The sequence below is a fragment of the Amblyomma mixtum genome, chromosome 3, assembly GCF_055824585.1.
Source record: "Amblyomma mixtum isolate Tamu chromosome 3, ASM5582458v1, whole genome shotgun sequence".
NCBI classification, from domain to species: Eukaryota; Metazoa; Arthropoda; class Arachnida; order Ixodida; family Ixodidae; genus Amblyomma; species Amblyomma mixtum.
Window position 1 is genome coordinate 296,663,654 of NC_143014.1, and position 25,989 is coordinate 296,689,642.

General features: G+C 47.0%; 1 protein-coding gene and 3 non-coding genes across 4 annotated transcripts in view; 1 reads left to right on the forward strand and 3 right to left on the reverse strand.

Moving 5' to 3' along the window:
* The window catches only part of LOC149355296 (uncharacterized), a 285,681-nt gene that overhangs the window by 82,264 nt on the left and 177,428 nt on the right, over positions 1 to 25,989 (forward strand). The gene's annotated exons all lie outside the window — the stretch shown is intronic.
* On the reverse strand, positions 13,628 to 13,699 carry TRNAC-GCA (transfer RNA cysteine (anticodon GCA)). Its single transcript has one exon. It is a non-coding gene; the product is annotated as a tRNA-Cys (tRNA).
* TRNAC-GCA (transfer RNA cysteine (anticodon GCA)) lies at positions 21,100 to 21,171 on the reverse strand. The gene has a single exon. It is a non-coding gene; the product is annotated as a tRNA-Cys (tRNA).
* Positions 21,373 to 21,453, reverse strand: TRNAC-GCA (transfer RNA cysteine (anticodon GCA)). The gene has a single exon. It is a non-coding gene; the product is annotated as a tRNA-Cys (tRNA).

The following is a 25,989-nucleotide window of genomic DNA, read 5'->3' on the forward strand; positions in this document are numbered from 1 at the left end:
GCCCCTGCGAGAGCATTTGCGTTTCACTGCTGGCAATGTGCAACTCTGATCTTCGGCCATGATACCGGTAGCGCGGATTCCCTTTTGTCCTAGCGTGCAAAAAAAGCGGCATGTTGAAAATGTTCGCTTAACACGACAAAGTTTTGCGTCTCATTGTAAATTAGAGAAGACGAAAACTAGATTTTATGCTAATTTGTCGCTTTGAGAATGGGCTTGGCGCTTTGTATGGCCTCGTTAGATAACGGTTGAGTGCTCAGCTTCAATTTGGAACTTTTTGGGCTTGAGTTCTTTTTCATGAGCGCCACCAAAAACAGCTTCCGCAGCGGTAGGCAACACAGAGCTTTGTCTGATATATTTGTCCCAATATATCCCTTGGTGAAGTGTGCAAATGTGCCCAAACAACTCTGTGTCGGCCTCTTGGCTTGCCCTCACGCATGCAGAGCGCCCACACGCGGCCAATAGCCCTAACATGCCACACTAGGCGCCGCCTAGACCTGCGAGATTTGCGTATATTCCTACCACTTTTCCACCCCGCTGGGTTTTCAAAGCCAGCTGCAATGATGACACGTAATGCGATATAATGAATAGATGGGAGTGTGTCACCACTGTGAAGTTGACAAGACTATACTAATATGGAAGACATGCGCTGCTTATATTGAAAATAACAGAGTTACAGACAGCTGCAACGGTTGAGCGCAAGCATGAACTGTTTTGCCCTTAACCATTCGTGTTGTCTTTAACTCTGTCCTTGCCAATCTAAGCAGCGCACGTCTTGCATGTGATCATGTTCCAACTAGCCCAATCCTAAGCACTTCTCAAAATTATACTGAGGGGCTAGATGGTAGTGGGGCACGGAAAACGAACAGCGTGGCGGGAACGCTTCAAGGCGAGGATTTAGAATGCCTTTTTGACGCGTCATTTTACTCATACTCAGTTTACGGTAGGAGAATAGGTAAGTTTATGTTTCCTGCTAAAAAAACAACTGCACACGTTGTCTAAGCTCAACTTACGCTGTAGCAAGGGTCCAAGTGCTTTACTCAGGATTACCTGGCGAAGGGTAAAAAGCGAGCACTGCGCGATGTGATTATTTACTGCAAACTTTGCAAGCGCTCATCTATGCACTTCAAATTTACACAAGAAATGTATATCAAGTCTGACGTAAGCACGCGTTTTTTTTTTTTAATCCCACGGACGGCGCGCTAACAGACATCTAACAACAAAAAGGGAAAACCTAAAGCGTGAGCTCTTTTATGCCATCCGTTAGAGATCAGTTGCGTAACGTGATACACAAGTTTAAGCTCAACGCACGATGGTCGGTAACAGGTAGCGCCTATGATATGACACGTACGCGCCAAAGCGGGGAAGAGGTGGTTGCATGGCAAGAACATCGCTGGTTGGGAGTAATAGGGAGCGTGCTTTTGCATAGCTTTTTGACAGCTCTTTTGTGGCGAGTGTGGAAAAAATGAAAGCAATACGAGGGAGCAACGACGAGATAAAATCACATGACAACTTTTTTTTAGAGTCCCAGACAGTTCTAAATTCCACGAGGCCTCGCAAAATTCGGCCAGAAAAAAGTTGGCTGTACGCCTAGCGAGATAACTGCACATAACATCACCGAGTACTGAGTAATTTCTATGCATATTTTAACCACGCGAACGGCAAGGGACGAAGAAAGAAACAGACAGGACGGAGCGCGGAACTTAAACTGAGTTTTGCTTCACAGACTCGTAACATTTATACATTCGCCGTAATCACACATGGAAACTAAAATACAACTATCACCAGACATTGTGATGCAGGCGTGCGTGGCACAGATTTCCATCTAGATATGAGAACTCTTCTTTAGTTAGCGACTGTGATGTTTTCCTCAATCACAAGCCAAATTCTTTCTTTACCCAGTATGCTTCCAAAATTCACGGCTAATTTGGGACGGAACCGAGGCGTGCAGTCATGGCCGCGGCGACAGTGGTCGGCCGGTTGACTACCCCCCGCCAATGAGCCGACTCCGGCGTGGTGCTACTGTAGTCTGACGTTAATGCAACGTCCGGTTTAGCCTATGTAGTGTTTGCCATGGGGCAGGAGTATTCAATAAACAACCCCACTTTTGCATGGGATCAACCTGTCTACGTACTTGATGCGGCATTCCACCTTCTGTCTTCCATTTGCCATATTGCACATGTCAGCAAGTTTTTTGAGTGCCATAAAGATGAGCGGGACGTCACCATTCTGCACCACTTTTTTGAGACTAAGTGAAATTCTGTGGTCGTACGGAATGGGTACTTATGCGGCAAAGACTCAACAGCGCATGACTTCCATGTGAGATGATCGTCTGGGTGATAGGAGCTCTGGCGAAGGAATCTAGGGGTACACCTGAGCATGGCCGCAGTGAAGAAGCGCTACGCCTGAGGACCGTTGCCATTCCGTACTACAACCAAATTTCCCCGTCGTCTCGACCAAGTGGCTCAGAAAGGTTACATCCCGCTGGTCTTTACGGCTCCCAAAAAGCTTGCTGACATGTGCAATATGGCGAAGGGAAGACAGAAGCTGGAAGGCAGCATCAAGTACGTAGACAGGTTCGTTCTGTGCAAAAGTGGGGTTGTTTATCGAATACTCCTGTCCTGTGACAAATACTGCATAGGACAGACCGGACGTTGCATTAACGTCAGACTGCAGGAGCAGCACGCCGGAGTCGGCTCATTGGCGGCGGGTAGGCAACTGGCCGACCATTGTCGCCACGGCCATGACTGCACGCCTCGGTTGTGCGAAACGAGAATTTTGAAAAAGTTCGCGTCCCAAATTAGCCGACAGATTTTCGAAGCATGCTACACAAAGTAAGATTTTGGATTATGCGCCCGCAAAACATCATTCTCGCGAACTGAAATTTTGAAAGGATACTGTATAAAGAAAGAATTTGGCTTGTGATTGAGGAAAACATCAGAGTCAACTAAAAAAGAGTTCTCCTATCTAGATGGAAATCTGTGCCACACACGCCTGCATAACAATGTCTTGTGATTAAGCAAACAAGGGAAAGGGAATGAGGGGCTCGTTATAAATATGAGAGAAGCCAACAGCCACAGAAACCAAGGGACAGAGGGGATTTTTATTTTATTTATTTTGTGCTGTTGTTCGATTTAAAATATTACTGAATATGTTATCGCTTAAAACTAAATGATTAGAAAAGCAGAAGAAAAAACCACATGCCGCCGGTGGGATCCGAACCCACGACCTCCGAATTACGCGTCCGGTGCTCTACCGCTGAGCTACAGCGACGGCTGTCAAATCTTCTGCTTTCGGGGGTGTTTATGTTTACAAATCTCCTAACCTTGAGAGTATGACAGAAGCCAACTGCCAGTGAAACCAAGGGGCACAGGGGATTTTTTTTATTTTTTTAATGTATTTATTTAATTTGTGGTGTTGATCAATTTAGAATATTACTGAATATGTTATCGTTTCATGCCAATTTATTATTCTAATAAATTAGCATGAAACGATAACATATTCAGTAATATTCTAAATTGATCAACACCACAAATTAAATAAATACATTAAAAAAAATAAAAAAAAATCCCCTGTGCCCCTTGGTTTCACTGGCAGTTGGCTTCTGTCATATTGTTAACGAGCCCCTCATTCCCCTTCCCTTGTTTGCTTAATTGCTTAGCAAGGGTCTCGGTTCTGGCAGCCTTGACGCCATAGGAAGCATAAGAGGGTTCTCACGCAGCTTCCACCCTCTTCGTTCGATGACGTTCTACGTCACACCTGCGGTAACTCAGGACGTTCCACGTCCGCCGCTTATGAACGTGGGTGGCGCTGATGAACACTCGCAAGGTTAGGTTACTTGTAAACATAAATACCCCCGAAAGCAGAAGATTTGACAGCCGTCGCCGTAGCTCAGAGGTAGAGCACCGGACGCGTAATTCGGAGGTCGTGGGTTCGGATCCCACCGGCGGCATGTGGTTGTTTTTTCTTCTGCTTTTCTAATAAATTAGCATGAAACGATAACATATTCAGTAATATTCTAAATTGATCAACACCACAAATTAAATAAATACATTAAAAAAAAATAAAAAAAATCCCCTGTGCCCCTTGGTTTCACTGGCAGTTGGCTTCTGTCATATTGTTAACGAGCCCCTCATTCCCCTAACCTTGAGAGTGTTCATCAGCGCCACCCACGTTCTTAAGCGGCGGACGTGGCACGTCCTGAGTTACCGCTGTTGTTGTTTGTTAGTTTCCAGGTGTGATTACGACGAACGTATGAATGTGACGTGTCTGAAGTAAAACTCAGTTGAAGGTCCGCGCTCCATTCTGTCTGTTTCTGTCTTCGTCCCTTGTCGTTCGCGCGGTTACAATAGGCATACAAGTACGAACAGCCACCAAGCCCACCTTTCCCTGTTAGCTATTGAATAATGACTTGGTCAGGTAGACAGGTGGAATTCTTGGAGGGCACGAGTAATATAGATGCTGCATTTCTCGCGTGTATACTCTATGCAGCAGAATGTGAAGCTTCTATGACGAACTGATCTACTGTTCCGGCTGCGGTGGCCTCAGTCCCACGGCCGCAAAATACAAAAAGAAAACGTCCGTGTGCTGTGGTACGCACGTTACAAAGGCCTACGTAGTCTAAACAAATTCGGATCATTTCACTAGAAGTTCCTTTAGCGCATGTGGGGTTGCAGAGCGTTCAAACGTGCACACCACACGACAATACCGTACGGTACCCTACTATTACTATTACTATTATATTGTGGTACAATGTTCGAGGGTTGGACGGAAACCCGTCTGGTCGGGGGTGTACATGAAGAAGAAGGCAGAACACCGACCAAAATAAAAATGAACACTTTAAACGACGTTTCGGCTCCCACACGGGAGCCTTGTTCACAAAAAGGTACAGACGTGAAAAGGCTGGCTATTTATGCTTTAAAATGTGCCCTAGGCAGCGGGCGTATGCACTAGGAAGTGCCCCGTCAGTGCGATTAAGAGTGTGGTCGGTTGTCTGAATGATTAATGATTCCAGATATAGGCGGCTTTTGAGATTCTTTTCGGTTTTTAAAATGCGCGCATTGCTCCAATCTATGTCATGCTGCCTGCTTTCAGAATGTTCGGCGAGTGCATTTGACGAAGCTTTCTTGTTTTCAGCATCATACTGGTGTTGTTTCAATCTTTTAACAAAGTTTCCACTTTCACCCACATACACATGGTGACAGTCTCTACACGGTATACTGTACACTACGCCCAGAAACTTTTCCTTTGGCAGGCAGTCTTTCACGTTCACGAGAGTTTGCCGCAACTTCTTCGCCGGCACATGTGACACCTCGACGTCGTAAGAACGCAGGATGCGCGCCAAGGTTTCGCTGATCCCGGGCACATATGGCACAGGTGCACGTTTCTTGGCGGCTGGGCAACTGTCAGATCGCGGGGGTCGCAACAGTTTGCGTTCCACAGCGTTGACGAAAGGCAACGGGTAGCCACATTCGGAGAGGTCCTTGCGAACTCTTTGACGGTCGGCTTTGGCGTCCTCTGGCTCTGTGCAGATGCGGTCTGCTCGACGAAAAAGCGAGGCAACCACTGATCTCTTGTGAGAGGCTGGGTGAAGGGAGTTAAAGTGAAGATAGCGGCCAGTATGAGTGCTCTTTCTTCCCGGGATATGTGCCCGGGATCAGCGAAACCTTGGCGCGCATCCTGCGTTCTTACGACGTCGAGGCGAAGACATGTGCCGGCGAAGAAGTTGCGGCAAACTCTCGTGAACGTGAAAGACTGCCTGCCAAAGGAAAAGTTTCCGGGCGTAGTGTACAGTATACCGTGTAGAGACTGTCACCATGTGTATGTGGGTGAAAGTGGAAACTTTGTTAAAAGATTGAAACAACACCAGTATGATGTTGAAAACAAGAAAGCTTCGTCAAATGCACTCGCCGAACATTCTGAAAGCAGGCAGCATGACACAGATTGGAGCAATGCGCGCATTTTAAAAACCGAAAAGAATCTCAAAAGCCGCCTATATCTGGAATCGTTAATCATTCAGACAACCGACCACATTCTTAATCGCACTGACGGGGCACTTCCTAGTGCATACGCCCGCTGCCTAGGGCACATTTTAAAGCATAAATAGCCAGCCTTTTCACGTCTGTACCTTTTTGTGAACAAGGCTCCCGTGTGGGAGCCGAAACGTCGTTTAAAGTGTTCATTTTTATTTTGGTCGGTGTTCTGCCTTCTTCTTCGTGGTACAATATTATACCATACCGTACCATACCGTAACCATACCATACCAGAAGTGAATTGGAGTTTTGCCTAACTGCAGTGCAGTTCAAGACCTACAGGAAAGCAAACACCGAACATCTAACAACAACGTCCTTTTCGAGTGTGCGTTCTAACTAGAAACAGGTGTTCAGAAACTCTATAGCGCGTCGGGACGCTCGCACGCGGTAAATTCATTTACTCGAATCATTCTGTGCATTTTCGTGGAATTATTCATATTCCATTGTCATCAACCTACAAACCCGACATTCTTACCCACTTTCTCATGCTCCGTACGGCCGCCGCGGTGGCTCAGTGGTTATGGTGCTCGGCTGCTGACCCGAAAGACGCGGGTTCGATCCCGGAATTTCTTTGGAGGAGAAATTCTAGAGGCCCGTGTTCTCTGCGGTGTCAGTGCACGTTAAAGAACCCCAGGTGGTCGAAATTTCCGGAGCCCTCCACTACGGCGTCTCTCATAGCCTGAGTCGCTTTGGGGCGTTAAAGCCCATAAACCATCCAAACCAATCATGCCCCGTACTTTGCTACGGCCCCTTTTTCAGCACACTTTTTTTTTTCCCGCAGACAGTCACTCTTTTGGAAAAGTTTGCCAGCTTACTGTGTGCAATCTCTTGAACTTATAAGTGGTCACGTGTGGTTTTATGTGTTGCTTTGCCAGTCGTTTCCTTCTGCTCGCTTTGTTTTGCTTGCATTTTGATTTGCAGTTTTACATTGTAATATTTTTTCTTTGTACCGAACTTCTGCTTGGACTTCACGGCCCGCAGCATGCAATAAATAAATGATTAAATAAATGAAATTAAATATAGTGAAACTTCTCTGTCCTCGACGCAGATTGCTCTTCGGACCATAGCGTGGTGAAGCCCCCTTAGGTGGCATTACGTGACTAAAAGCAACTGGTGGTGGGAAAATATTTCTTGGAAAGTGGTTTTCAAGGATAAAGTAAGCATTTTTTCTTATTTTTGCCAAAACTATTCTTCGAGGTGCGATTAAACTACACTGTCAGTTTCCACACGGAAATTTCCACGGTTTCGTAGCCGACGAGGTATGCCTTCTTTAGATCAGCAAAGCAAAACCAGAAAGATCAAAGGAAGCTATCGCATTTCTTAAATATTCACTATCGGTACGGTGAGACAGCTTCATGGCGTACGTTTTGCATGAAGCTAACCTCGGTTATTAATAACGGGTTTATAGAAACCGCCGTGAAATACTATCTACCCACTCCACAAAGGCGCTGCTATGGTGGCAGTGAGCATTAGGGTGCGAGTGGTTGTTCAGGCAAATTCATGTATCGGCATGGCGACGGCATAATCTCGCCATTCATCACAGGTTCACATCGAGACGAAGACGCGCAGTATCCTTGACCAGGGGGACTTTGCGCCTCTCCAACTGAAAGAGCAAGGAAAGTAAATTAGGCCCGGTGAAGCCGCATGCATATGAATTACGAAGGCCGGCACGTAAGGAAACGTGCGCGAGGCACTTGGAAATAAACATGCAAGAGGAGAGACATTTCGGAACCGGGCGTCCCTGTCCAGTTCAAGGCCGGTCTCGGTGGCCGCACGTGCAAGTTGCACACTGACCGACTAATCTGGCGGCCCGCTGTTTCGAGGGCACCCCGCTAGCACAGAGCCATTTAGAAGCGAGTCGAGCTCAGCGGCTGCACTCATTGAAGCGCCGGCAGAAATTCATCTCGCGACGCCGATGCGCGCCTCTAGGCAGCCAATGTACACAGCGCAGGATGAAGCCGCCGCAGGTAAGGTCACCCGAGAAATATATGCCTGTGTGCGTGTGTGCGCACGCCTGGAGGGTGGTCACTAGTATGGCTGCTCAAGCCGAGCGACACGCGATGTGGTCATATATGCAAGGTGCGCGGTGTAGATGCGACCCGGATTGCGCGCGACCGTTGGAGCATGGGCTGCTTGACGAACCCAGCTGGCCCGTCATCAATTCAGTGCCCGGGCTCTTTTCGCGCGCCAGCTTTGCGGTGCGCGAGAAACAACCAGAGCGAACTTTGGTCGTTAATTTTCGGAAGGTTTACGACCACCATTAAGAGAAAGGCTTGCTTGCCGCAGAGCAAAAGAGATAGTAGGTTTTTTTTGCGTCTCCAAGTCTATTACAAGCTGTGCGTGGTCTTTATTACTGCTTTATTTCTCTTGGTGGAGAGGGGCTGAAGAGGAGATTCTCGGAGGCGAGTAAAATTTTGTTGTTGCGATTATAATCAGCAATTTTAAGATATTACCTCGGTGACCGACCCTCAACTCTATCAATGGGAAGCTGTGGACTGCGTGTTCCTGTATAAACTATTTTTTTCTTTCTCACGAATGCTCGTGAGGTAGCTTCGTGCGTCAGACCATTAACCTCTCTGCTTATAGAAAACATGAGAAGTGCCTGACCCACCGTGGGATGGAGCCTGTGCTGTGAGAGGCACATTGCACCCGACCCGATCGATCACAAAATGATTATATCGTGTTATTAAATATAAAAGTCGTTTTTAGATGCCGTTTTGCAACACAAACCTATAAGAGTGCGATCTGACAATAAATCAAAGCTGAACGTAATCGATGTAAATAAAGGGAATTTTTTTTAAGGGAGCAAGGGGGCAGGGGGAGGAAATGGGCTGATGAGGACGAGGTAAATGATGTCTTTGAAAACTAGGGCTTTTTTTTTGTTCGGCAGTTAGCGGCTTTCGCCATCATCGTCATCAACACCCAAATTGCCACTATAGGACAAATGCCTCTCCCATATGCCTCGAAATAACCCTTTTCTGCGGCGCCCTACCCCCTCAAACTTCCTACCCTCATCCGTGCACCTGAGTTTGTAGCCCCCTCCGCTCTGCTTGCCTTGTCTTGGAATCCACCCCTAAACGACCATTGGTTATCATTCCTTCGCCTTAGCAAGGAAATGTCGTCAGCAGATCGGAGGTTACTGAGGTATCTCCATTACATTTTATCCCTATAACGTTTCCACATCCATTTCTCTGAACACCTGTTGTAAGCATGCGGTGCACAGTAGTGGAGAGATCGTGCCTCGCTGCCGGACACCCTTGCTGAGTAGGATTTTATCACTTTTTTTGTGGACGGCTATGATCGCTTGCAGGCCCTGTAGGTATTTTCCTGGATTTTCGCATATCTTTTGTCTTTCCTTATTTCATTCTTTGAGACATACAGGTGTCGCAGGTGTTGCAGAAAAAGGCAGTACGCCTGCCTGACAAAGGCCGCAGCGCCACAAGCGTTCGTACACTCTGCTGCAAACAACAATACAGCAAGTAATACATTCTTTAAAAATATAATAAATAACACTCCAAAGCAGCAAAACGTATAAGGGATTAAGCACTACTTCAAAAATGAATAAACGAGATTGAGGTACACAAAGAAGTTATTCATTAACACAGTGAAGAAAGTATCACTTAACAAATTTCGAGGTCAAAATTTGTAGCCGAATAGCTGTGCTTGGGCGGATGCCAATGAGTAATTACTCCCTTATAACAAATTTCTTCAACCCCATTGATTTTGAGGTTTGCAATTTTTCCAGTGTACCAGGATTTTGGTTCAGTAATGTCCATATTGGAAGTATAAGGCCGGTTTTTTCTAATTTTTGTGCGAATCAGTGGGAATTAATTTGTGTCATTCCTAAGGTTATGTGGAGTTTCTTTTCTGGCAAAGGTCTGATTAAACTCTGCGTGAAAACAGTGTCTGCGTCGTAATGCCTCCAGTGACAATTTATGAAACGAGAGGTAGTCAATAGGAAGTATGCCAAGTTTATCAAAGAACGGCTTAGTATGTGCAAAGAAATCAAGGTTACAAATTGACCGTACTTATCTTTTTCTGCAGCCTGAAAAGTGATATCAGGTTAGTTTCAGTACCGCATAAAAAAGGGAATAGTGTAGACGAGAATGTATTAATTGTAAATACAGCTGTTTTTGTTTTTAGATTGTGAGGAGTATAATGTTTTACCATGTAATCAATCCTGCCGCTCGGAAGGAGTCTACGTGAACTCACCAACAAAGACTCTTGTGGAACCATACACCTAAAATATTTACGCATGACGTATTTTGTATAATGCGGTCCCCAAACTTCAACTCGTAGTTGCACCTCAGCTGCTTTCCTTTGGGTCTCAATATAACATACTTCGTTCTGTCACAGTTTAATTGCTGTCGATGTGATGACAAGAGAAGAAAATACTCGGGTCATCAGGATGTAACGCTATTCTGCACGTGCTCAAGATGCAAACTATGTCGCTGATACACAGCAGAAATAAAACTCTGCCTAGAATTGACCCCTGAGGAACCGCACAGTCCAACATTGGAGGACAAGATTTTGAAAATTGACAAACTGTAAGGTATTTCTGCAGAAATATCGAAGGTAATGGTTCATTCTTCCAATATGTAGCAAAATCTTTCTTTTATAGCGTTTCCATCACTCGCATCGAGCAGTTAAGACTGCCATTGAAACCCAATAGAGAAAGGCATTTGACGACAAAAACAAAACAAAAAACGTTAATAGCAAAATACTGCAAGCCTGCCGACAGGAGATCTGCGGATATATTGATTGTCATCGAGAAAGCTTACTATATATGGAAAAATTGCGCTCATAAACTTTTTCCCGTTCAAAAATGCTTTTGTCCAGAGTTGTTGGGTATGCGTTTTCGTGAGGTGAGATAGTTTTTAATTAATGCATACGCCACACCTATTATGCGAAACCAAGGTAGCTTTTTGAACAAAATATCGTGATTAAATTCCACTTTAAGTGTATAATTCTGCTTTCCAGTACCTCTTCTACACCGTGCTATACAAGATTCGCTTTGCAGAGAGAATATTTCCTGGCCCAGGGTAAAGAAGTAAATTCATGTGTTATTATTGAAAGCTCGAAAAGTAACATCAGTTTAAATTATTCCTAATTGATTGATACTGTTCCGTTATAAATAGCTCCCTCTGCATAACCATTTTCCCATTGCATGACCTCAAAGCCTCAGCCTCACAAGTCATGCCTACCTTCCCTCCCTTCTCCGAAGAAAAAAAAACGCTTTCCATCCTTTGCGGAGTAGCCCATGGAGAGCTTGAAGAAGGCAGAACAGCGACAAAAAAAAATGTGAACCTTTAAATGGCATTTCGGCTACCGCACGGGAGCCTGATTCACCTTTTAGGTGAACAAGGCGTGCGGGAGCCGAAACGTCATTTAAAAGTTCTTTTTTTTTTAGCTGGTGTTCTGACTTCTTTTCTTCTTCATGTACACCCCCGACCAGACAGGTTTCCGTCAAACCCTCGAATTTCCCATGCAGAGCTCTTGACCCTTTCATTCCACACTAATGCAATTCGCTACAGCGGCCCAAGGACCCAAGTAGTGGGAAGCTGTTGTATAAATCGCCACATAAGCCCTGGCTGCCCACGAAGTGGATCGTGCTGAACTGCGCCCTAACCGCTGCGTAAAGGCTGCTGCGTAAACGGCACCGGTCAATACCGGCAGGGAGGCATTGTGTTAGCGTAACGCCCCACGGCTCCCCGTTCGAAATGGAGCGCGCACTCGGTTCGGTAACGATCTTTCATTGTTCCACCCTGGTCAACCGAATCGCCGCCCGTCAGGAGCCGCGGTCCAAAGATTCAGCCGTCGGCTCGGTTTCTTTTCGGCTGCTTTTACCATTTTAGCCAGAAATATACAGCGCCACCTGGGCGTTTTCTCATGCTTGCTACAACCAAAGGAAAGAACGTTAGCGTGGTTGTGGCCGCGTCTATTTCCTTTGTTTCGTGCGAGTGTGTATGAAAGGAGTAAAGTTTGTTCGTTTCTTCACAGGAAGGTTCCCAATACCCTTCCTCTAGTTAATTCGGCATGAAAGAAGACCAGGAGGCGTTGTGTCTTGCAGATGATGACAGATATAAGAGAAGCATATATTTACAACATATACAAGGAGCAAAACTGGAAAACAGCAGACATGAATTTACAAAGGGAAAAACAAACTGCGCTACTTTACTCTTCGACCCCGCAGGTTAGAGCCTAGTAGCAGAATGTTTCATGCTAAGCATGGAGCCCCAGCTCAGGCTGGTCTCCATCCGTTTACTTCGGTTTTTATAACCGTAACAAACAAAGAAATGGGGCGGTGATTTTCAGTGGCCCGCCCCAAACATCAATTTTCCAATCATTGACCTACCCCGTGGGTTGAGCTCAGCCTCAAACCCAGGGTCTCGCTAAGAAAACAAAAATAAAGAACAAATACAACACCACTCTCTCGTCGGAAAGAGCATGTACATCCTCTCCCGTTGGGGCTCTCCTTCCGACCTGTCCCAAGCACACCGCCGCCCCCCCTCTCCACTCGCACTGCAAGTCAAGATCTTGGTACAGATGCGTACCCCCTGTCCTCAGTGCTTGTCATATGCAAACAATAGATGAGAGAGAAGCCGGTACGGCACAGACGGCGGGGCGCTCGGACAAGAGTGATCGATGAGCGGGCGGATAAAAGTGAGGAATGCATGTCGTTCCCCACATCGCCAGAAAAATGCTCGAATCGTCCTTTCCTGGGCTCTCTCGGTCGGCTCGGCATACCAGCTACGACAGGGTTCCTATTTTCCCCCACAAATTGATAGAGACACCGTGAAGATAGCAGTGCGTCAAAAGACGAACTCCCTACTGCACTGTGCTTGGAGGGGCTTTCGTTCATAATGGACAGCCCCTTCCGTGGGGGCAGCGCCCTGCACCGTGGTAGCTGGAAATGAGCGTTGACCCATCGGGCGCCTTTCCGACGTTAGCGTATGCATAAGGGGGGATAGGGGTGGGGGCGCCCTGAAGGTAGCGGCGGTGCTGTCGTTCACAATGGACAGCCACCGCCGCGAGGGCAGCGCCCTACACAGTAGTTGCAGCTAGAATTTAGCAGCGGCCTTACAAAAGGGAGAGAGATAGAAGGAGATTTGCTTGTTCAGAATAATAAAATATTATGTGATATGAATAGGGAAATGTTTCAACTTGCGGGTATAGCGAATGGGCGCGAAGCTTCGAGAGCCACAGCTGGCAGAATCAACTGTGTTGCCTGCCTGTACGTACTTCCGTGAAGTGTTGGACAGAAAGGCAACCGAGCCCCTCGGAGTACACAAGGACCGCATCGAAGTACTTCGTCTTCGTTTGGTTATGTTGGTTTTCTAACGGGTGAGCGAAAAGCCCCTAGGGAAGCAGGTGGCCCACCTGCCACCTAGGCCACGTGGCCTGACTTCATCACAACCTGCCCACCGGATTCTGAGAAAACCGGCTACCGTAGCAGGTGTCAGTGAAAACAACGACTTGCCGCGAGAGGTTAAACTAACGACTTGAGACATTGACAAAAGTAACATGCTTTCTCTTAGACAATTTAGCAGCTGCCGGAATAAAAATAAAAAAATAAGCATTGTATTTTTTCAAACGCCAGGGGGCAGCCGGGTTTGAACCGGGGACCTCTCGATCTGCAGTCGAATGCTCTACCACTGAGCTATACCCCCAGACAGTATGCAAGCCAGTTCAGCCGGTTAAAATGACACATGCTGACGCCATTGACAAAAACAACATGCTGCGTCATTCCCTTAGCCAATGTAGCGGCTGCGGAAATAATAAAAAAACGCCGCATTTATGCGAGCGCGAAGGGGCACGCGGATTTGAAGCGGGCCCTCTCAATCTGTTGTTCCCCACATACCATACCAGAGACCGCAACTCTTAGAACGATTAATTCGAGCTCCTGACACTGAACCGAAGTCTTCCCTTAAACGAATAACCTCATCGATGCTTGGTTTATCAGAGTAGAAAAACGTGAGGTCATCAGCATAGGCTAATACCTTAAGTTCGTGACCCATAATACGAAAACCATTGATAGCTGCACTGTTTATAACACTTAGACAAAGAGGCTCCAAGTATAATGCGAACAGAAGCGGGTACAGCGGGCAACCCTGCTTCAAAAAGGACTGAATTCGGACTGGTTGTGAGAGACAGCCATTAATAATCAAGCGCGTTGAACAGTTTTGGTAACAAAGGCATATCCCAGTAGAAAGAACTGAACCAAGATTGACGTGAATTAGAAGCGCAAAAAGAAATGAATGGGATACCCGATCGAACGCCTTTGCAGGTCAGTTTGAAGCAGTACTAATTGTTCATGAGCGTCACTGCAATACTGCAGCATGTGCGCGCTATATGTAGATTAGATTGTATTGACCGACCCCTGAAGCCACGTGTTCGATGGAGCCTAATAAATGTAGTCATTGCAAGCTGTACCAGATTTGCGAGAACTTTAACAAAGATCTTATAATCAACATTAGAAAGCGTGATAGGTCTGTAGCCATCTATAAATCATAGTTTTTTCTTATCGTCAGTTTTCGGCATTAAGACCAACGTTACTTGATTACCTGTGCAGTTTGCAAACTCCGCTGCAGTTCGGCGGCCAAACGTGCCCCATTCGGCTCCCTCTCGTGAGGTGGCGCTTTCGACGCTGTTGGCCTAAAGCCCCTCGATAATTTGAAAGTAGCGACACTCTCCTCCACTCCGGCGTTTTCCTCCTCGAATATCCTCGCCCGCCGGCTGCGCGCGCTGCACACGGCACGCTTTTTTGGCCATCGCTCGCTCGCCGTCCGGGCAGTTGGCTGACACATGCGCGCGCTCTCAAGTTCGCGCTTTTTCCACGCTCTGTTATTGAATAAAAACACGAGAAAGACATGCGACACGCGTGACTACCACGAGCCACATAAATTAGCGTCTCGTACGCGCAATGAAAGTGCCAATTACGAGCGCTTGGGGCACGAACAAAACCACTTGCTGCATATATCTCACATTCTTTTTGACTTTTCAATACCGTCTGTCTCAGCACGCCATAGCATATGAAGCATAATATTTACAATATATTTAAACATTCCTGAATATTTTCAGCATACCAATGTTTAGTTAAAGGTAAATTCACTTCGAACTAATTATCGCGGAAGTACAGTTTATGAAGTTGTTCACGAGTGGAGTTTCAGATGTAAGATGGTTGCTGGAAACAAGCTGGGGCATTTGCTTCGATGGCCGTCCTAAAATTTTTCATTAAGGTTCAGTCTGAGTTTGGCACCGCGTAGTGCACATGCAACGGCTTAATCGTTTTTGTAGTTAAGAATTTTCGCGGCGGCTTGAAAACGAATATGAACTTTTTTCTATTAAGCATGAAACGACTTCAGCTCCCGCTGTCGGCGACCTTGAGGTGATGTCGAGCCGAACCCGAGAGCCAAAGATCCGCGCACCAATTTTCCGTCATCCGAGGAAAGTGTCCGCACCCCAAATTTGGTCCTCTCAACCACCGAAATAATTGACCTTGTCCGAATTTCATCAAAATTGGTGTCAAGCCGAATTTTAATATATGACGAATTCAATGGTGAGCTCCAAAATTAGGTGGGCTATCCCCAAAATTTGTCTCTCTGGAACCCATTAATTTGACGTCTTCCATATTTGACCAACATTGGGGTCCAACCTTATTTGACTATAGGAAACTCAATGCTGGCTTCCAAATTTAGGTAGACCACCCCCAAAGTTTGGCACACTTGGGCATTTTACGCCCACATTCTATTCCTTTTTAAATCCGCTTAAAGAGATGTTACGTTAGGAAAGAAAAAAACTGATAGCAACGACCGTGACAAAACCCAAGAGAAAGTTATAGGGTCTTAGCAATTTGGTCAGCCACAGTCAAGGCTATCCTGAAGCAAGTGCCTGACTAATATAAGTCTTGAGTATAAATACAGTCACAATACGACACACAGTTCTTCAGATGCAATGTTTATTACAGATGAGTCGTGTTGTTTTACGCCGAAATATACATACAAACCACGTTATAAGCCAGCTGTGGACATCTGTCACCCGTTGGGTGCAGTCCTCAAAACAAAACACAGAAAACAAAAACATACCTAGGGAAATGAAACAGCTCAGATGTAGGCCTATAGTTTTTGAGCGGATGATGTATTCAACAAAAGGCTCCGCGACCATGCTCAACTAAAGCAAATGGTCACAAACTGTAGCAATGAATATACAAAAATGGCATGCATTGGATATATACAATACTTGAGTACATTCAGGTAACAATGGAAAGCACTGAAGTGATTAAAAAATGAATTATTTATGTGAATGCAATATAAAGTCTTTTCCGAGAATGTGGCATTGATAATCTCACCTGGTAGAAGCGTAACGGTTCAGCAAAACAACAAATAAGCGCAGATCGTTAGACAAGTTGCATTCATAAAAAAAAATCTAGGTTAAATCTCGCTCGGGACATGCGCCACATTACTGCGATGTGCACCATTACCAGAGGTTCGAAAAATTTACCGCACCGCGGATACCGCTCCACGCATACCAACACTTTTGGTCAAATGTTTAGGGGAATCCCCAAAAGTGGAGTAAATTTGTAATAAGGGAGTAATTACTCATTGTCATCCACCCAAGCGCAGCCATACGGCTACAAAGGAAAGCTATACAGCTTTCTCAGAAACTTCGCAGTTAAAGAAATACGTCCTGGTCCGAGGTTCGAACCCGGGACCACCGCTACACCGGAGCAGTCGCTCTACCAATTCAGCTAACCGGGACGGCAAGCTGATGGTAGGGCGAGAGCGAATTGATCAATAACTCGAAGTGGGAACATTGTTCGTCAAATGTTTAGGGGAATCCCCCATCCCCCTTTGTAGCCGTATGGCTGCGCTTGGGTGGATGTCAATGAGTAATTACTCCCTTATTACAACACTTTTGCTTCCACACTTGCTAACACGTTGAGCGGAACCAAGTGGCAACAATAACACGCATAACGACGCAAAATGATGAGTGAATTAAGTGAGGCTATTGGCTTTGTGGTGCGCATGCATGCAGTTTCAGTATACACAGTCGCTTGGAAGAAATGCACAGTTGCTCGCAGAGGTGGGCAGTCTTCGTCGGGGTAAAGTTCTTGCGGCCGATGTTGTGCAGCCGCTTTTTTCTTCTAATGCTGTCTTTCTTGCCGCTCGGAATCGCGAAAAGAGGAAAGGCTTTTTCACGCCGGCTTGTGCACTGAAATGCGCAGCAACTCGGCATAGTGCAGCACTAAAAGAGCGCGAATAACGCGAAGTGCAAGCGCGCAATGCCAGGGAGCTCGGTCGTAGCAGCGGCGGCTGGCCAAAAAATGGCGCCGACGAAAAATGAAAACACAAAAAGAGCGAACTTTCCGCGCGCTTCTCCCGGAGACCGCCCGCGGAGCCAATCACCGTTGAGAAAAGCGCCGATGGGAGAGGTGAGAGAGGAGGATCGGCGAGGGAGCTTGGCGCGGCGGCATAGTTCACAGAAAGACGCTACTTCCAAATTATCAAGGGGCTTTATGTTGGCCCGCTCCGGCCGGTCTCTCGTCACACGAGCTATCGCTATCAGACGAGCGCGCCGTGTTTCACGCCACTTTACGCCGGTAATTCCTGTTTAACGAAGATATTTCCAAGACAGGGCACAAATATTATTCTGAGTGTGCAACTACAGTGACATTAAGGCTGCGCGAACGGTCCTGGGCGGCAGAGGTGCGATCGGGATGTCTGAATCGTTACCTATTCCGATGGGCCATCTGGTTCTTGGTCGGGTATAGTTTTTGTTTCCTTTACTTCCCTGCAAACTAAATGACTCTTTGCTTACGGCGAGCCATGGCACGGTAAATGAGCCGCATGTTGCCGAAAATATCGAAACCTAAGGCCAAGTACCATCGGTTTGAAGCAAGACAGTCAACCATGCATACGTGCTTTCTGCAAGACTACCACCATGAAACTTCGACGTTATTAAGGTCATAAAACGCGAAAAATGACGGCAATAGCACAGGTCAGAATGAAAGAAGTTTATTCAATTCATATAGGAAAAAAACATATACATCTTAATGGGCCGAACAGTTACAAGAGGCGTGTTTTTTTGTTTGCAACAGCCTCCTTCTCCTTGCTCTCTAAACGGTGATTAACATCTCGAGAGAAAAAGTGCGTTCTTGTAGCAATAACAAAGTTCAGTATCTGACAAGTGAATGCCGACAAGTGCTGAGCACAACCCTAGCGAGCAAGGCTGCACTTCTCTAGCTCTTCCAGCCCTTTCCAGAAAATGATTGTAGCCTTGGCGATGGTCAGTGTGTATTGCGGTCGCACATTACGTAGAACGCTGGTCTTGCCTTGGTTTGGGAGCAGACAGGTCGACAGCTCGGCCGCACCGACTCACGGACACATAGCTCGCGTGCGCCGACGCAGTTGCAGCCGGAGACAACGCCGCACGAGCTGCGTCGCTCGAAACGCACTTATATAAATGTGGCAAGGACACAGAGGAGCAGCGATCAACTTGCAGCGCAGTTTAACCCAACGCCTGGCACAAAAACGCTTCGCTGTAGTCTTCGCTGATGTGGTCAGCGTGGCTACTCTGCCGAGAAGCCGGTCAAACAGCGACGAGAGCGCCCCCGCTCGGCGGTACAGGCAAGGGCGACATCCGCGGCGTCGGAGTTTGCAAACTGTAAAAGTGATCTAGTAACGTTGATTAAGACAATATGACTTTTGGTGAATGACTGTGGCAAAATTCTAACATCAATGCTCAGTCAATTTTTGAACTCGGCTGTACCCCCGGAAAGGAAGGCTGCCAGCTCAGCTGGTGTTATCGACACTTTATGACGCCACTGACAAAACCAATATGCCGCGTCATACCCGTGGCCAATGTAGTGGCTGCGGAAATAAAAATAAAAGAAAATAAACGCCGCATTTTCGCAAGAGCCAGGGGTTACCCAGGTTTGAACCGAGTACCTCTCGATCTGCCGTCGAATGCTCTACCACTTAGCTATACCCCTTTCTTCTTTTTCTTTATTGCATGGAAATAGTGCCGAAAAGAAAAATCTAAGCATGCTTACGCCACAAAACACCAGAACGCCATACCCGTGCATGACCCTACTTTCCAAAACATCAAAAATCTGGGAGGCACACACATGCATCCAGATAGGGGAGCCAGCAAGGTGGCTCTTGCGGGGCAGGATATACTCCCCGCACCATAGCGCATTGTTCACGAAACACAGATTTAGACGACCGTGGTGATTCGGCGTGGCGGTCCATCATATGGCTTTTCCAGAGACTAAATAGTCCCAGCAACATAAATAGATCATATGGCACAACACAGTTTTTCTCCACAGGCAAAGGAACGGATGCCGTAGGGTGTGACGTCAATGTCGTTCTTAATTGTTCGTTGTAATATGTCCCAGAAGAACACAGCATCAATGCACAGAATGAAACAATGGTGAACTGTCTCTGGTGTACTACACAGGCGGCAATTCATTGTCCATGGCCCAAGCATCTCCTCAGCATGAAGCCATGCCTTCACATGCAGCGTAGATGTGTGCACTTTAAAGGGAAGCTGAAATAGTTTTTTGAGAATTAGAGGTTATTCAAGAATTCGAATCTCTCAAGCTTCTACATAAAGCATGCAAAGTGTTTTTCTATTAGCATTTAAAATGCTGACATAATCGTCGATTAAAACTGCGACGATGTTTAGGCTTCTCCTCACTACTTTGGAGGAGTGCGAGAAAACTCGGCAGAGACATCATTATTGCCGAACTTTCAGGTGTCCACTGCTTACGCCTGCATGCTGCTGTGCGTCGTCAGATGGCGCCAAACAATGCATGGCGTCGGTTTTCTTCCATGGAATAACCGTTCCTTCGCTGGAAACGTAGGACAGTCATACGTGACGTCATTATCGGGGCATCTGCCCGTCGCTGTGTACTTCAGAGAAGCTGAACGCCGACGACGACTTTATTCGGCGATTACGCTACCATTTCAAATGCTAGAGCAAAACGATTTCGCAGGCTTTACCCGCACATTTTGCACATTCGGTCACCTTAACCTCATCGAATTCTAAAACCGCTTCAGTTGCCCTTTTAAAGCAGAATGTTTTTACAGCAGAAGAAATTCACATTCGCCTAACACGTTTTAAAACACTGGTGTCAAGGAACTCCACAAAAGGTTGCTGATACAACAGTACAAGAAACAAATACTCTGTAAGTGCCTGAGTCATTTACCTTCTGGAGAGGCTATACAGGTAGACTAAAGAAAAGAGCACAGTGAGGAAATTGAAGGTATCAGCAACTTCCTTCAGGAATCCCCATAAAGGCCCCTCACGAATGTGTCCAGTCGGTGCGAACAGGAACGGCAAACGAGCACTGACTCGCCTAATAAGCACAGCTACTTAAAAAAGGTGGTTTGCCGATCTGAAAAAGAAAAAAACGTGAAACAAGCTGATGCAAGAAGAAGTGAACAAGACCTATTCCACGAGACTCTAGAGAAAGAAATAGGTTATCGCGACGCATGGGTTCCCGTTGGGAACGCCATACGGAGGTAGCAATTACTCTGTGCATCTCCTGCACTGTCTTCTTCGCACAGGGGAGAACCTGCAGCACATAGGCAAGTTTTGCAAATGTAGCAGACTTGAGCCCGAGCAAGCACTGACAGTTCTCTACGCAACCAACCTTGGTTTTGTCGCCTATGGAAATTATCTGTGAATCCCAGTAGGCTCCGCTGTTGCGAATTTGGTGAAGCGGAACCCCTAGGTAGCGAAGGGTCCCGCAGTCCCAGCTTATGTCGCCATAATGACTAGGCCTTGTACCCCATGGTCCAGCCAAAACCCCTTGGATTTACCTAAATTAAGAGCCGCACCTGATACCTCGCAAAACTGTTCAGTCAAATTTAATTCCTCAAGCACACTCGTTTGTCAGTGCAAAACTGATCTACACCCCCGGAAAGGAAGGCTGCCAGCTCAGCTGGTGTTATCGACACTTGGTGACGCCATTGACAAAACCAGCATGCCGCGTCATACCCGTGGCCAATGTAGCGGCTGCGGAAATAAAAATAAAAAAAATAAGCGCCGCATAATCGCAAGCGCCAGGGGGCACCCGGGTTTGAACCGGGGACTTCTCGATCTGCAGTCGAATGCTCTACCACTGAGCTATACCCCCTTTTTTCTTTATTGAATTTTCTTTATTTCAATAAAGACTGAGCTATACCCCCGGATTGCATGCAGGCCAGTTCAGCCTGTTCAAATGACACTTGGTGACGCCATTGACAAAACCAGCATGCCGCGTCATACCCGTTGCCAATGTAGCGGCTGCGGAAATAAAAATAAAAAAAATAAGCGCCGCATAATCGCAAGCGCCAGGGGGCACCCGGGTTTGAACCGGGGACCTCTCGATCTGCAGTCGAATGCTCTACCACTGAGCTATTTTTTTTTCTTTATTGCCTTCAAGAAAACAACACAAAAATACAGACACCAAACTTTGAAAACCAGCAACCTGCCAGATCTTCCTGGCTGGCCATGTCAAGTTTAAAATTCTCTCAACAGAGTCAAATTTTCCATCCTGGGTAGCCAATCGGGTACACATGCTTGCAGTTTCATCACTTCCACAAATCTACGTACATTTTCCCGAAAATACATGCGGGCTGGTCTAGCGTCAGAGTCGCAGTAATACCCCGCCATTCTGGAGCGCCACATACTATGGAGGCCCCAGAGCATTACCTGATCAAACGGGAACCCGTCCAGGTTTTCAATTGCCAAATATCTGATACCGTGGGGATGAAGCGGCAGTTCTCTTTTAAGTGTTCGTTGCAAAACGTCCCAAAAAAACACACCCTCCCAACAGTGAAGAAACACATGGTCTATTGTTTCGGGGCACTTGCATATTAGGCAATGCGAACCCCACGGTAGGAATAAACCCCTTCCCTCCAAAAACCCTTTAACTGATAGTGTCTCGGTATGCAACTTGAAGAAGAAAGTTTTGGTTCCTGGCTGTACTTGCATTCTTTTTACTCTTTTCAGAACATCCCCTCCGTGGCCTCCATCGTACAAAGCTCTGTACATGGGCACTGGAAAAACAACATCACACAGATCTGCGTATAGCTTTTTCCGCTTCACGTCACTTAAATATTCTCTCGAAAAACGCACAACAAGAAATTTAACGCTATCAGCAACTTCTCTGAAGTAACCTAAAGTTCTTCCGGAAAAATAATTTGTTCCCACAACAAAATCAGGCAAAACACGGGTCAACCTTAGTTGACACATAGTTCTCAAAAAAGGGTCACGCACATCTCGAAAAAAGAAAAACCTGTTTACAAGCTGGCGCAGAAACAGATGTCCTAGCCCAAGGCCACCATCTTTCACACGTCTAAACAAATTCGTCCGTCTGCACCGTTCCCAGGTCGAGGACCAAACAAAAACAGCTAAAATGCGATGTATCTTCTGTACATTTGCCCGGGAACAGTGCAACACTTGCATGACGTACCACAGTTTGCTTAAAAAGAACAAGTTACACACCGTCGCTCTCGCAAAGATTGATAAATGTGCCCCCTTCCATCTATCTGATTTCTCCCGTAGTTCGTTCGCTTGTTCTTTCCAATATGCATCACTGTCCCGGTAGCAATTTAGTGGCACTCCTAGGTATTTTGGGGGGATAGTTACCCAAGTCACATTTGCAAAAAGATCTGGGGTTGATGGCCAACCCCCATGCCAAAGTCCCTGGCACTTTGCCCAGTTCACTTTACTTCCGGTTGCCTTCCTGAAACTGTCAACTGACACAACAGCCTCCCGTATGCTCTGCTGATTCACAGCAAACACCGCTAGGTCATCCGCGTACGCAAGCAACTTGACTTCAGCTGCCTGCAACCTAAAACCTTGAACAGCCTCGTTCTTAATAATGTTCAAACATAGTGTCTCTATGTAAATGGCAAACAAAAGTGGACTGAGGGGGCAGCCCTGGCGTACCGAACGTTGCACCCGAATGGGGGCCCCCAGACTCTTGTTTATAATTAATCTCGTAGTGCAGCTGCGGTACGCCATGGCCACGCCCTCTCGAATTACGGAACCTACATTCGCGTGGTCCAGAATACTGAGCAAAATTTCGTGGGCGACACAGTCAAATGCTTTTTCGAGGTCTAGTTGGAGGATGGCCACACATTCATTAGTCAGATCACAACACTCCAGAACCGATCTTGCCGTGTGTATGTTAGTCATAATTGATCTCCCCTTTATCCCGCACGTTTGATGAGGGCCGACAATATCCTGAATTACTGACTGCAGCCTCCTTGCTAGCACTTTCATTAAAATTTTATAATCGACATTAGTCAAGGAAATTGGCCTGTAAGCTGTGACCTGCTGGAGCTTTTCCTCGTTATTTGTCTTGGGAATTAGAATAGTGTAAGATAACCCGTATGACAGCGGCAATCTGTTTATTTCGTAGGCTTCTTGGTACAACGCAGTCAATATTGGCGCTATTTCGTTCTTAAACCCCTTATAGAAAGCTGCACTTAAGCCGTCTGGCCCAGGCGACTTTCCCATATTTAAACTATCGATTGCTTTTTCGACCTCGAGTTCTGTGATTGGCATCTCTAATCTTTTCTTCGTGTCCTCGTCTAGTCGTGGCATAGCCTTAAGAAACTTTTCTTTGAACAAGTTTATGTCGACGTCCTGTTTGTTAAAAAGCTGCTGGTAATATTGGAAGAAGCCTTGTCTGATATGTTCGTCATCTGACGATAACATGCCACCCCATGCAATCTTATCAATATGATTTTTCTCTGCATGAGCCTTTTCTAATGCCAGTGCTCTTTTCGAGGGCGTCTCGCCCATGCTCCAGCTTTCCGCCCTTGCCCTCACTAACGCTCCTTGGTATCTGTCTTCTTCCATCAACGCAAGCTGTTCTTTTATTTTCCTAATATCTTCTATCCATTTGCCGGGTGCCTTACATTCTTGCTCATGTAGTTTTTCCAGCAAAGCCTTTAGCTGGGTTTCTTTAATTTTCTCCTGATACCGCAGGCAACTGGACCTATCAATGGCCTTTATTTTAATCTGTTCTTTGCACATCTCCCATTGCTTCCAGATTTCGTACAATGTGCCCGGCCTTACTTTAATGAGTTCATTTAGTACAACCTGTCTAAAGGCTTCATCACTGAGCAATTTGTTGTTAAGTTTCCATAACTCCCAGCTAAATGCATTCCTTCGTTTTCTGGTGCCGAATACGCATTTCACTAAGCAGTGATCCGTGAATGTCATGGGCACAACTTGGTATTCATTACATACGGGAATCAAATCCAGCGACACATAAATTCTGTCAAGGCGCGCGTGGCTCGCACCTTGGAAGTGCGTGTAATGTACGGCGCGCGCTCCCCCCAGGTACTCAGCCACATCTTCCATATTCCACTCGCTAGTTAACTGGCACAACACATCAGTACTCTTGTCTCTGAAGCCGCGTGTGCTGGTTTTGTCCCGAGCATTCAGTACACAGTTGAAATCGCCCAGCATTAGAACCTGCCTCTCCGTACTTAACTGCTGCATAACATTCTCGAAAAACACTGCTCTTTCCTCAACAATGTTAGGGGCATACACACAAATAATGCGCCACTCAGCATTGGAATATGCAAAATCGGCTACAACACACCGTCCTGACAGACATGAGTAGTGAGCCTGTACAATCAGTCCGGGCAGCTTTTTGACAAACAATACACACCCAGCCGATGTCCCTACCGCGTGGCTCACAATGGCGTAAAATCTAGCCGTGAAACGTTGCACCATGCCCCCGGTCTCTTCCTCCCCATCAACCTTTGTTTCTTGTACGGCAAGCACATCGATATCATGGTCACTAAGCAGGCGGTGTACTTGGCTCTGCTTCTTTTTGGCTGCCAATCCCCTGACATTTAACGTGGCTACACTCAAAGGGGTTTCAGGCGCCATTTTCATAAAGGGTGAATAGACCGAAAGCATGGTGCTTACCTTCCTCGTCTAGCGCGCGGCTAGACGCCGTCGTTGGAACCGCCTCCGTCTGGTGCGAGCGGCTGAACTGGCAGCGGGGGCGCTTTGTCCGCTGCACGCCTCTCCGAAGAAAGGTTTGGCCGCGGACGTAGTGTGGACCGCCGGGGTTGGACTGTTTTTGCTGGCGGCTCGTCGACACCGGGGACTGTTGCCTTGTCACCTTCGAGATCGGTCTGTGTGTGGGGTCGCTTGGCTGGGGCTGTGACGCTTGGCGAACGAGTACCGCTGGTGTCCGGGTGCTCCTCACCGTTATCCTGCTCCATGTCGTCTGCCGGCTGAGGTGACGTCTCTTCCTCTGACCTAGGGAGGTCAGGTGTAGCGTCACTCCTCCCCGCACCGCTGGCAGCATTGATGTCTCGAGGGGAGTCTCCCGACGAGTCTGTCTCCTGTGCCTGCGTACGCTCTTCTCCGGTTCCCTTTGCCGCCTCCTCTGCCTCGACTACGTCCATAGTGAGCTCTGCCGACCGCTCCCTCGTTCCAGGTCCCGCGGCCGAAGCGTACGTGAGCACACAGTCAGCCTCCTCATGTCCGTAGCGCCTACATTTCGAACATCGGGGCACCTTACATTCGCGGCGGACGTGTCCCGTGCCTCGACAGCGTAAGCACTGCATCGCCCGCCCAGGCACAACGACAAGGGCTAATTCCCCGGCGACTCGCAGCTGGTGCGGTAAGTCATCTACCTTGATGCCCGGCTTCAATTTCAGGAGCACCGCCCTCGTGGTGGACCCCTTCTCCTTGACGCCTTGAACTCGCCACCTCTCCCGGGTCACTTCGGTCAAGTTCCCAAAAGCCGCAAAGGCCGTCCGGATGTCATCATCTGCCACGCCGTGCAACATCCAGTGGAGTCGCAGCTTCACTTGTTGGTCTTCGGGATCGATGATGAGGCAGCGGCGACCTTTAACTTCCAGTTCCTTGAACGCCGCCAGCTTCTTTGTTGCTTCTGTGCTGGTTAAGGTGACAGCCCACACATGGTTGATCT